The following is a 13,794-nucleotide window of genomic DNA, read 5'->3' on the forward strand; positions in this document are numbered from 1 at the left end:
AAAGCTTATACCGTATGTTTTGTGTATAACATATTATTCACTGAGCGTTTTGATTATTAAGTTATTAATTTATCAAAATGTAGAAATAAAACAATTAAAAATCGCTTCACTTATTGGTTATTATTAGACACTTAAAAAATTGCATTTATTAATTTAACACGCTCGATTCACAAATGAGGAACGTCAAAAGCAATCATTTAAAATGGATTGAATATTCAATAACAATATTCATACAAAAAAAATGTTTGTAGTTGGCTACATAATGCCTACAAGCTAGAGCAGAAGTGATATACAAAAAAGGTAAATGTGTGTGTGTGTGTGTGTGTGTGTGTGTGTGTGTGTGTGTGTGTGTGTGTGTGTGTGTGTGTGTGTCACATTTACCTTTTCTGTGTAAAGATTTTAATGGAACAGTGTTAAAAATAAATTGTATCCTCTCTAAGTTCGTCAGCCTTAGGACAAACTTTGTCCGGGGTGGAAACAGCATCAACACTCCTCATCTTCTCTAGTGCAGCTCAACCAGGCCTCACCAACTTTTTTGGCTTATTCCGTGGGCAGGGATTATTTAAATGAGGAACATTATGACTTCATAAGATCCGGAAAAAGAGTGTTGTTGTCCAAACGAGCCGTTCGTTGAATAGTTCTTGAGAAGTGAATTCTGTGAAATAAAATATCTCCCTTTGGAGTGGACTTCTAGCTTTGTAACCTTGCAGATCTTTCTGATGCTCAAACAGCAACATTACAGACTAACTAAAGTTGAAAAAGTGAAAAAGCATAATAGGACCCCTTTAAGGCTGAGATGAATCCAAAGGTTCTGGGATGCACCACTTTAAAGGAACACTCCACCGTTTTATCATATTGAACTATGTTATTCCCTTAACTAAGACGAGTTGATACATATCTCTCTCGTCTCAGTGCGTGCACTCAATCGCTCTGGCGCGCGGCGACACTTTGATAGCACTTAGCTTAGCCCAGTTCATTCATTAGGGTCCAAACAGAGATGAAGTTAGAAGCGACCAAACACCTCCACGTTTTCCCTATTTAAATACAGTTACACTAGTAGTTACATGGTGACACAAAATAAAACGTGGCACTTTTCTAAGCGGGTAAAACGGATAACTATAATGTATGGCGGAATAGCACTTGGGACTCGGGAGCACTTCGACTCGGCGCAGTAAAAAGTCACGCCTGAAAAATCCTCTCCCCCCTCCCTCTCACTTCTGTCATTTGAACCAACGTGACTTTTTACTGCGCCGAGTCGAAGTGCTCCCGAGTCCCCAAGTGCTATTCCGCCATACATTATAGTTATCCTTTTTACCCGCTTAGAAAAGCGCCACGTTTTATTTTGTGTCACCATACTTGGTCGTGTAACTACTCGTGCAACTGTATTTAAATAGGGAAAACCTGGAGGTGTTTGGTCGCTTCTAACTTCATCTCTGTTTGGAGTGGACCCTAATGAATGAACTGGGCTAAGCTAAGTGCTATCAAAGTGTCGCCGCGCGCCAGAGCGATTGAGTGCACGCACTGAGACGAGAGAGATATGTATCAACTCATCTTAGTTAAGGGAATAACATAGTTTAATATGAAAAAACGGTGGAGTGTTCCTTTAATACTAAAAGTCTTGCAATGAAACATCTGTCCTGTAAGAGGTGCTGTGTGACATTATCTGACTGTCAGTTGATTCATTTACACAATAACCATCTTAAACCACATTTTATGTCACACTAGAAGGACACACAAGATCAGTTGTGGCAGAGCTGCACTATAAGAGAATATTTAATGTGGCAGCAGAAATAAAGGTCATTATAAAGGTCAGTTCCAGCACTGCAACATGAGTGTGAGTGCATTTAACATCCGCCACAGGATACTGACCCTTTTCAGGCCCTGTATAGGTTCAGAGTTTAATTATGTATACAGTGCTGGTAGTCATTCTAAGGGCAATGCTTCTGTCGCAGATGTACTGTATGTAAATGATGATTTTATGCATGCTCTCACTGCAGGTTTATGCCAGAGTCCAGCATCCATATTGAACAGACTCTGAAGCCTGTGAGCAACCTCAGTTTGTGTCAGTTTGTTTCCTTAGATGAGGCCATGCTAAACTGAACAATTGTAGATGTTCAAGGCTCTTCTCTGCAGGGACTCAAAGGAAAATAAAACAACAACGACATCAAGTGCCAGGAAATGTAAGACTTCACGCTGTGCCTCAGACAGCAGGTGTACTGTCATGTGATCGCAGACGTGGCTCTCTGACTGTCATTCACAGCAATCTCTGAACGATCCCAAACACAGCAGAAGGAGCGTCAATCATCACGATCTGTTCAAACATGTCTCAAATCGACAGTCATGCAGAAGTATCATGCCCGTTCAATCAGCACGTGATTTTAAAGGCAATAAATGTATGCAAGTCATTCTATAATTTAGGGTACATTTCACAACAGCAAAATGTAAAAACAATATGCTTTCTGAAAAAAACAATTACTGGTTTCAGTTTATTTTATCAGTGTGACTAATCTGCTATTTGCAAAGCTTAATCATTCAACACTTTTATTACAGATAAAAAGATGTTTCCCTAGTGAGTTTGTCAACTATGTTATGGGTTACACAAATATTGACTCAAATATTCAATGTCTGTCATGTCTTCTGAGAATTTTTTTTTTTTTTTTTGCAAATACAGTATTTGTACAATTCTCAGCAAGGTCACTGAGGACAAGAATGTTTTGTTTTATTTTTTATCAGAAATCTACTTTAAAGATTATTTTGATAGTTTTACGAGATGTTATGCAAAACTCTAGTCCATGTGGATGTAAACTTTACCCTAAAAGAATCATTCTAGATATTTAAAATGTAAAAAAACCCCTCAACTAGTCAAACTAGTTGACCATGAGAGTAGCATTCTGTTGACCCAAGTAACATAGTTGACCGGACACATTGTTACCATGACACACAAGTCATTTACATGTGAAGATCTCTTATGTTCCCACTTGCAAGTAAACAATATATAGTAAATCAAAATTTAAAAAAAGAATTATCCCATAACTTACAAACATTGATCAGCGAACATAAACAGAAGCTCAACTGAAACTGCTAAATGTGTAAGAACAAACCTCATTGGTTCTTGAGGAGGCTCAAACGAGCTGCGTAACACGAGAATGAACCTCATTGGTTCTCCATTGTCAAGCACCACAACTGATGAGTGAGTTGATGAATGTTTATATGCGGAAAAAAAAGTCTAAATTCAATCTGTTCATCATAAACGATCGTGTCTCTTCAGAAAATTTGGACTAAACCGCTCAATTCATTTGGATTAGTTTTACGATCTCTTTATGTACTTTTTGAAGCATCAAAGTGTCAGTTGCGTAGTTGTCAATGAAGGGACAGAAAGCTCTCCCAGATTTGATTCAAATATCTTCATTTGTGTTTCAAAGATGAATGAAAGTCTTACGGATTTGGAACGACATGAAGGTGAGTAAATGATGACAGAACTTACATTTTTGGGTGAACTAACCCTTAAATTATGAACAAAACTAATCTATGGCAAATAATTCATTATCATCAGATGACATGATAATGAATTATTTGGCATAAAGGGAATTTCAAGCAAACTGATGTTCATGTTTTCGGTAGCACTTTAGGTAACACTTTATTTTACAGTGTCCTTGTTACATATGTTACATTTACTTACCATAGTAACAGTAAATTATGCATAATTACATGCAACTAACTCTCAACCAAATCCTAATCCTACCTAACCCTATAGTAAGTACATGTAGTTGATTAATATTACTCAGAGTCAGTACTTAAATGTATAATTACACTGTAACAATGACAACTTAAAATAAGGTGTAACCGCACTTTATTTACAGTCCTGTTCCCCCATACTATGTACTTATTATAGTAATTGCAATAACTGGGTTATAGGGTCGACCCCTGGACCACCCCTAAACCTAACCTTAACCCATGTAGTTACCTTATATTAACCAGATCTTTCTTATGTAAGTACACGTAAGTGCATGTACTAGAGTAAAGTGACATTCATTTACAAAGGTAAATAGTAGAATTTCAAATTTTGAGTTTGAGGCACATTGGGAAAACACAGACATAATATTTACCAGGACTGCTACATAATATTTCACACATTTTCCATAATTTTGATGAAATTGCAGCTTGATTGGAAATGATACACTAAAAATATGAACCACAAAACAAAATAAATCTACGCACAAAAGGTGAAAAGTAGCATATATAAAAGATGAAGGCATTATAATATCATTGTATAATATCATGTTTTAAATTGAGTTGCATGGTTATTAAAAAAACGATGCTAAAAAAATGTACCACAAAATTCTAACTTACAGACAGACCTCAAAGGAAAATTAAAATTACCTCCAAGGCTGCTTTTGTATAATAATTTCAATTACTTATTTTACAACAACAACTTATTTTACATTTTATTGCCTTTTTACGTACAATTTGTAAAGTTATATTGATGATTTTTTGTATATTTAAATGACAAAAATTAAAAGAAAAAAAAATATTTAACAATGCAGAAGCCATTTTTATGACAGCAGATATGTGTCATGTGAACCATGATCATATTAGATTAAGAGATATGTTTATCCAGATTAACGTTTACATGTATGGATTTGGCAGATACTTTTGACCTTGACCTTGACCTTGGCATTATAGCACTGCTACTTCTGCAGAGTGATTTGCTTGCAGCACATGAGAAGCCCCGTGGTGAGGATCAGAATTCGCTCAGAGTTGGAGTGAATCACTCCGCAGGTAGCAGTGCTTCGCCTTCTGAGAATATAGTTCCGAGTATGTATACGGTTAGACGATGGCTGTGTCTCATGTGACCTTGTTATTTGAACACGCTGTGACTATACAAATCACAACATGTAAATAGGATAATGTTGCCGTTATTTTGTCACTTATTGGGAGCAGTATGCTAGCTGGAGCCGTTTACCTCCAGTCTTTGTGCTAAGCTAGGCTAGCGGTGGGTGCGTCAGACAGAGTTACGCACTGTCTGACACGGAGATGAAAAGTGTATGTATGGACTTATCTATCTCTGGGGGATCCGGTGAATAAGCTAAAGTCCCAAAAAGTCGGCGTGTTCCTTTAAACACTAACCAAAGCTATGGAGAAACTCAGAGTAAATGGATGAAGGAGGTCCGTGTCTGCAGCCCTGCATTAGATTCATTGCGGTAATGAAATGAAAGCAGGCAGATATGGATGATAAATGGCAGTTATTGAAGGGACTGTCAGGTAGCGTGGGTGCCAGATATTTTTGAACAGCGGCGTTGAGGCCTGCGTTTCCAGAGGCTGTCGTGAGTTCAGCCTCCTTCAGCTGTTTCTGTCTGGCCTAATTAAACTTCGGGACGACTGATCTCATTAAATTCAAACCGTACAGAAGACAGAACAGAATCTGACAATTAATATCCAGAGGCTAAAGCCATTATGTAATCAGCTGGAAAATGTTATTGTTTGTATTGTGGAAGTATAGAGAATTGTGCAGAACTCTAAATAACGTAATCAGCATTTGCCATGTTGTCGGCACAGACAGATATATATGTATATACATAATCATGATTTTACCAGCATAAAATCTGAATGTTAATGGAATAATGTAGCCTATATAATGTAGGCTTTTTATTTTTCACTAAATTATACTTTATTTATATCCTATTTGTCCTGTGCATTACCCATGTATGAGTATGTTTCCGAATCACTAAATTCCTAATTCGCATTTTCTATTTCTTTTTCTGGAATGGTTTTCACATATACATTTTTTATAGGTTTGTTAACACCTGAGATATGTTAATACGTTAATTCCAGAAGCAGTAAATCGATTGCAATCACATCATGTCTGTCTGCAATTAAGGAAAAGGCTGTTTATGAGCAGTTTCAGTGAGTAATCATCATTGATTTGAAATAATTAGCCAAGAAAATAGGAACACGTAGGAGGCTTGCAATAAACCTTAAAGGAATACTTACCACAAATATTTCAGTTTTGCCATTCAGTCTTCTGAAGTCATAAATTTGTGCAGTCATCTTTGAGTGAACTATTAGATATTGTTTTCTAGATTTAACCTTAAGATATTAGCAAAAATTGTGCTGGATATACATTTCTCCTCACCTCAAAGAGTTCACAAACATTAGTATGACTCAACATAAAACAGAGAGAAGCAGGAGTCAGGTGACCTGTCAATCATCCTAAAGCCAACAACTGTCTACTACAGAAATCTAACTGGCTCTCTGAGGAAGCATGATGCATTTTTAATGAACCATTTAAAAGGCATAAACTCTGGCAGACTAGACACACACCATGTGGGAAGAGTCAGTCTGCATACTGATACAGCTGGAATATTTAAATAGCCTACATATTTGCAATACTCAAATATAAGATATTTTAGAGTAGGCCTATCTATAGGTCTTGACTTATGCTTAGTTGAATTTGCATTAGCATGAGCTTGCAAAGTAAATATCATACTTTTTTCTCTCTTTTTTTACAATCCAAACAGAATCACTGATTTCTTCATACCCACAATAATCTATCTGTTCCTTCAGGCTGATCAAAAAGCGATTTACCTGTGCGGAGTGTGATTCATTTAAAGGAATCTGTTCCTTCAGACTGTTCAAAAAAACAACTCACGCGAAGGAAGTGTGAATCATTTAAAGGAATCTGTTCCTTCAGACTGTTCAAAAAGTGATTCACCTTAGTGAAGTGTGATTCATTTTAGTGAATTTGTTCCTTCAGCCTGTTCAAAAAGCGATTCACCTGAGGGAAGCTTTATGTACTGTCTATGGAGGGAAGTGTGGTTCGTTTCAGGGAATCGGTTCCTTCAGACTGTTCAAAAAGCGATTCACCTGAGTGAAATAATTCATTTCAGGGAATTGGTTCCTTCAGACTGTTCAAAAAGCAAGGCTTTTTTCTTTTGAGGTATTTTGAAATATCTGTTCATCGCTGTTTTCATCTCCAGTTATATAAATTATATTGTTATTAGTTTTATTAGGTGTATTTACTATTGAAGGCTATATTAAAGTATAATGTTATCAAGATCTTCATTGTCTTTGTGCCAGATAAACACTGCTCTGATAGAGGAAAACACATTTTTGAAATATATTCAGATTTGTGTATTCATTTCTGAACTGATAGTCCATATAAAGGTACAAAAGGGCTCCCTATAATGCCAATTGCACATTGAGACTCTCTTGGATGTCCTTGGCTGCTGGTGTCCAAGTTAGTCATTTGTTGTTGGATTGCCCGAGTGGGGATCAAAAAAATTGCCACACTACAGATTGTGGATCAGACTCTGAAAAATAAGTCGGAGTGCCAAATCCTATGCTTTCAGCAGCAAGCAGGACTGATCCCTGGCTTCAGATACAGCATTCAATAAATGTGATTGCTTTTTCCTATTGAATAAATAGAGATATGGTGTAATAACACATAACCTTTTCACCTTACTGTCTGGTTATGTGTAGCTAGCATTACACCAAATGTTGAGACTTTACTGCCAGCTAGCATGAATGTTCTCTGAAAGTTCAAAACATCCAGTTTTTTTTTTTTAATATTTGAAAATATATTTGTGTGAATAACTGAGGGAACATTCCATTTTATCATTTTGCAAACATTATGGGAACATTACTTTTGACTGTTATTTTCTGAAACATTTAAAAACATTAGACCGCCATTTAACTAAGACGTTTCATGAAGATTGTATAAATAATGTTTTTGAGCTAACGTTTTGAGAACATTATTTAAGAGCAGATTACTTTGATCAAACATTCCATAAATGTTACTTGTAGGAACGTTTTTTTCATAACTTTAGGACAACCTTGCCAGAATGTAAGCCAAAGTTCTGAGAATGTTTCCTGTTGGCTGGGATGGAGGTAACTTTGTTATTGTTTTTTCATTTTAGAATGCGGTTATTCTTTACATTATTTTTGTTTAAGAAATAAATGAGCTTGTTAAAACAAGAAGCCTCATATTGATACTCTTTATCATTTCTCGTGGTTGCTAAAAATAAACACATTTATGCACCTTGTACACTGCCAGTCAAAAGTCTGTAATAATTACGATTTTTTATGTTTTTGAAAGAAGTCACCAAGGCTGCATTTATTTAATCATAAATACAGTATAAAAATAAAAAAACATTGAAAAATATAAACTGATATGAACAAAATATAAACTGAAAATAAATCGTTTTTTATTTTATTTTAAATGCTGAATTTTCAGCATCATTACTCTTCAGTGTCATCCTTCAGAAATCATTCTAATATGCTTCGGTGCTTAATTTGATCAATTATTATTGGTGCTAATGCAACAATGACTCTTATTATTATCAATGTTGAAATGTTGTTGGCTTAATATTTTTGTGGAAAACATGATACTTTTTTTTCAGGAATCATTAGTGAATAGAAAGTTCAAAAGAATAGAATTTTGAAATAAAAATCTTTGTAACATTAGAATGATTTCTGAAGGATCATGACGACTGGAGTAATGATGCTGAGAATTCAGCTTTTCCATTGCAGGAATAAATTCCATTTAAACATTTTAATACAATAAAGTTATTTTAAATTGTAAAAAATATTTATCTGTTTTTACTGTTTTTGATTAACTAAATGTAGCCTTGGTGAGCATAAAAACTTCTCGGAAATATTTTAAAAACATGAATTATTCCAAAAGTGTACAGTATGTGGTACTTATTCTTAAAGTAGATATCCACAAATCATTTTCTATGCAGATGCTTGTTTCATTCATGCAGACCTTCTGACAGCAAAATAGAAGAGCTCCTCTGTAAAACTTGAAAGACATCTTTCTTGACATTTCCACTGTCTTCAGCCATCATCAGCCATTTTTCTGTGATGTTTCTTCCCTTCTTTTCCCAGAGACACACTGTTTCTCCCAGCACGAAGCTCTGCTGTGATGAATAGATTTTGAGCTATACTGTGTACTGCTCTCAACAAACTCATATGCAAAATGATGTAGCATAGAATAATTTCATATTCAGACAAGCATGGCCTTATTTTTCCACATCTCTTAACTCCATTTTCCTCAAAACATTCTTATTCTTAAACTTTGCACAATCCAACACTGCATATATATCCTGCAAATGTCCCCTATTCATTTCTAGGCCTGAAGAAAGACATGCAAAAGAGATAGATTTATTCTCAGTAACAGCCTAATCTGAAGCCAGAACTGAATTTCAGCACACGTTTTCCAGCAGCCATGTGAGATGTAGCTGTAATTGAGATAACAAAAGCGTTCATGAAAACCCATTTCCCATTTGTGGTATCTGTTGATCAGATATGCTGGGTTCACAGGAAAATATCTGCGGTGAGGGAGTCGTATCTCTGATGGGCATCGTTGGCCTCGAAGCAAACGGCTGGTGCTCGTATCTCCTCCACCTGATTTCCTGCCAATATTCATTTTGCCCTCAACATGTCCATCCAACGGCTCGGGGGCTTTTCAGCTCAATACAGACTCCGCCGTCTCAAATATTCTCTTCAAATGTAATGAAAAACTTCAAAGCCCTCCATCATTTCTCTTTAAAATCGTTTATCAGATGTGATTTGAATCGTTCACTGCTTGAATTTCACAAATGCGGAATAAGAATTTATTCATTTATTCATGCAAGAGTTATTGTTAAGTGATGTTTTCCAGGTTGATCTGTTCACAAAAAAAAGAAGAAGAATTAGGATTCATTCATACTGGTATCATAGAGTCTTTCAAAAACATTTAGTTTTTTTTTTTTGTGTGTATACAGTATATATAAGGTTGTTAACAAAAAAATATCTATAATAAATATATAAGGGGGTCTGTATGCCCCCTTAAAATGGGGATTTTACACCTCAGATCTTCAGAATAGTGTGAACATTTATATTTGATTTATTTGCAGTATGATTTTTTTTTAATTATTCATACATTTTAATTGCTAAAAACAGTTTGTTTTGAATGCAGTCCTCTATTTGCATGATTTTTCCAGAATTACTATTAGCCTACCTAAAATTGTGACACTCAGGACAGGAAGTGACATCATTTGGACCCTTTCTGAAAGGTATGAGAATGTGAGGGCTAGGCCCCCTCATTTACATGTCCGGCGTCCTCATATTCCTGATTGTTTAAATTAAAGCTACACTGTGTAGGATTTACTCCCATCTAGCGGTGAAATTCTATATGACTACCAACTGAATATTACTTTCTAGCCCCTACCATTCCGAGGGCGTCCTACGGTGGCCATATTAATTCAAATCTGCAGGCAGTCGCGAGTAATCTCCCCCTCGCATTCGTCACGGTGCGACTGAGTGTAAAAACCAAACGTGAAAGGCGAAGCTTCCAGGTATGTCCCTCTTTGGCTAATGTATTTTCAAGATGGAGGCACAACATGGCTGCCGCCATTCGAGCGACTCGCTCGTATATGTATTATAAATGGCAGATACGCTTACTAGAATATTTGTTTAGTTGGTAGAAGTAATTATACATTAATGAGCACATATGATTTTGAAAGAGCAAAGTGTTTTTTGCTAAGAATCAACTTAAAAAATTACACAGTGTAGCTTTAAAAATGCTGTCTTTTGAAGGGAATGGGTGGATTCTCTGGACTATACTGCTGACATCTTAGACATTTTTAATAATCACTCTCAAAGACTCCGCCTTGTCATGTAAAAGGTAAGCCCATGATCTGAATTATAGCTTCAAAATTCACATCTAAACAAACCTTTAGCTTCCTAGACTCATTATGATAATAGATGTAACATGTATCTATAGGTGAGAATAGCTTATCAAAATTCACCTCAGGGACTAAAGTGTTGTATCTGCTTCAGAAAACAAAGTCAGCAATGTGAAAAATGGAGGGAAAAAGCTTCATGACTATAAGCAAGGACTATGAATTCTCTCTTAGCAAGCCATTCATGAGAATCCTGACATTTGTGAATATGTTGCCCTTTCTCATGCAAATAGCGCTTTTTCTTGCTTTCCTCCCTAATATGTGGATATGAGGATCATGTGACTGTCTCAGTATCTGACAGACATGTGAAAAGGGGCACTAGCATCTAAGATGGTTGCTGAAGGTCATCGGTTCCTGTGGCTGCCTTCTCAACCCTGCTGTTCTGCTGTCAGTCTTTTCATACAGATAATGATGACCTCGCGGGTAACAGTGCATGTACAGATAAAAGGGGACACGGACTGTAGAGCTTAATTACAAAACATATGATTCCAGGAAGAACCTTTAACATCCATGGAAAGTAGTGGGAAAGAACTGCAAGCCAAAATGGTTCTTCTATGGCATCGCTGTGAAAACCCTCTTTTGGAACCTTTATTTCTAAGACTGTATGTGCGCTCTTGACTGTTAATGCTCTCGTATTCATGGTTAAATAGTAATAGGTATGTAACGAGGTATGATGTTGTGGGAAGAAGGAGGCGGGAACCGGCGAACACTTAAACATTTTAATAACCAAATAAACAAATACAAAAATGAAAGTAAAAGCCAGCAGCCCCTCACGGACGACTGCTGGCAACACACAAAACAGAAACAACACATCCAAATAAAAATCAGGCCTGTCCTCTCTCTCTCTTCACTGTCGTCGCTCCTCCTTTATGCTTCCGCTCCTCCGTGAGAGATTCGAGACCGGTGCGTCGCGCAGGTGTCGCTCATCAGCAATCACGCCACCGGCCTCGTGCCGCCCTCTCACGGCCCTCGGCCTCGTCCTGCTCGCCACATACCCCCATCGCCCCTCGCAGGCCGGGGGGTACCCACGAGACTGCGCTCTACTCCCCCCCTCCCCCTCCTCCGGGGAGACCGGACCCGGCGGCTGCGGTACCTGGGGGTATGGACAGACGAGGCGAGAGAAAGGAGACGGAAGCATGAGGAGCGACAGAGACGAGAGAGGGGAGAGAAGAGAAAAATAATAATAAAAAAAAAAAAAATTCTTGGTCCGGTTCCCACAACGCGCTGCCATCTGGCCCTGCTCCAACTGGGCGATCTTCTCCGCGGTGCCTGGCGGTGGCGCTGGATAGCCCTCGGTGGACGGCACGAGACTCCTCCGCCGCCTGGTGGATGGCGACGGCTCCTCCGGACACGGGCAAACGGCAGGAGTCCCCCGTTCCCTGCTCCTCCCCATCATGGCGGACGACAGCAGGCTCCGGCTCACGGCGAACGGCGGCGACTCCTCCGCTCCCTCACGGACGGCAGCCGCCCCTCCAGCACCCAGGCGGCCGGCAGCGAGCTCGTCCATCCCCCCGGCAACTCACTCCAGCGCCCCGCCTCGAGCGTCCATGGCGACGAAAACTGCCCGCCCTGCTCGATGGCACCGCGGATTCCACAGCGGCGAGGGCTCTTTGACAGCGCGTTCCTCCTTCTTCCCGGGTTTCGGCACCAGTGTAACGAGGTATGATGTTGTGGGAAGAAGGAGGCGGGAACCGGCGAACACTTAAACATTTTAATAACCAAATAAACAAATACAAAAATGAAAGTAAAAGCCAGCAGCCCCTCACGGACGACTGCTGGCAACACACAAAACAGAAACAACACATCCAAATAAAAATCAGGCCTGTCCTCTCTCTCTCTTCACTGTCGTCGCTCCTCCTTTATGCTTCCGCTCCTCCGTGAGAGATTCGAGACCGGTGCGTCGCGCAGGTGTCGCTCATCAGCAATCACGCCACCGGCCTCGTGCCGCCCTCTCACGGCCCTCGGCCTCGTCCTGCTCGCCACAAGGTACAATAGGTGTGCGCTGAGGCTCTGCCTTCTTTCACGCTGAAATCTTTTCCAGTTCATTTCTCCTCATGAGTCCGTCGAAGTCAAATGTCCGTGAGTAAAAACATGTACACACTGAAAAGTGGCTTTATAGTAGAAAATGAAGTTGTAGTTCTGATGAAATGAGACACTGACACTGTTTTTCATGTTTAATATGGCAAAGCTGCTTGATTTTTATCAACCTATTAAAAAAAAAAAAAAAATGCTATAAAATAAACGTGACTTACTAGAGTGCCGAATTGCAGAGCTCGAGCAAACATATCCACGTTGCTTTGATCAGATGCTTTTCTTATGCTTTATTTAAAAAATGCTTGCTGTTTTCTCAATTTTTTGTGTGTGTTTATTTTGTTATTGAGAGGAAAGCTCGCAGTACATATTAACATATTCATTTAAACACCGCTCTCAGCAGAGTGGGAAGTTAAAAGTTGTAACTTCTTCCTGAGTCGCTCCATTATTGTCCGACTCCGGTTCTAACATGTAAGGCTGAACACCACTACTAACTGTTTCTGACATTTTGGCTGCTTGACATTCTCCAGTTTTGTTGTTGCCGTAGTATCCAAAGCACAAGCTGTAAAGGCTCCTCCCTCTTCTGGAAAGAGCAGCTCATTTGCATTTAAAGGGAGACACACAAAAACGACGTGTTTTTGCTCACACCCAAATAGGGGCAAATTTGACAAGCTATAATAAATGATCTGTGGAGTATTTTGAGCTGAAACTTCACAGACAGACTTACGTTCTATAAAATGTTCTATGAAGCGCGTAACATAATAATAATAATAATTCATTACATTTATATAACGCTTTTCTCTGCACTCAAAGCGCTTTACATAGAAGGGGTAATCTCCTCAACCAATGTGCAGCATCCACCTGGATGATGGAAAAAGAATTATACAAAAGCAAATATCTTCCCATGTATAGAGTGTGTGTGGAGGACGCTAACACAAATTCATTGCCAGTTCAAATCTCTCTCTCTTGCTACCCACTGACTCTTTGACTTATTTATGAGAGCCCACCAGGGTGTTCATGGGAAGGCATCAGAGGCATC

Source organism: Scardinius erythrophthalmus (assembly GCF_964197995.2).
Source record: "Scardinius erythrophthalmus genome assembly, chromosome: 16".
In the NCBI taxonomy this organism is placed as follows: Eukaryota; Metazoa; Chordata; class Actinopteri; order Cypriniformes; family Leuciscidae; genus Scardinius; species Scardinius erythrophthalmus.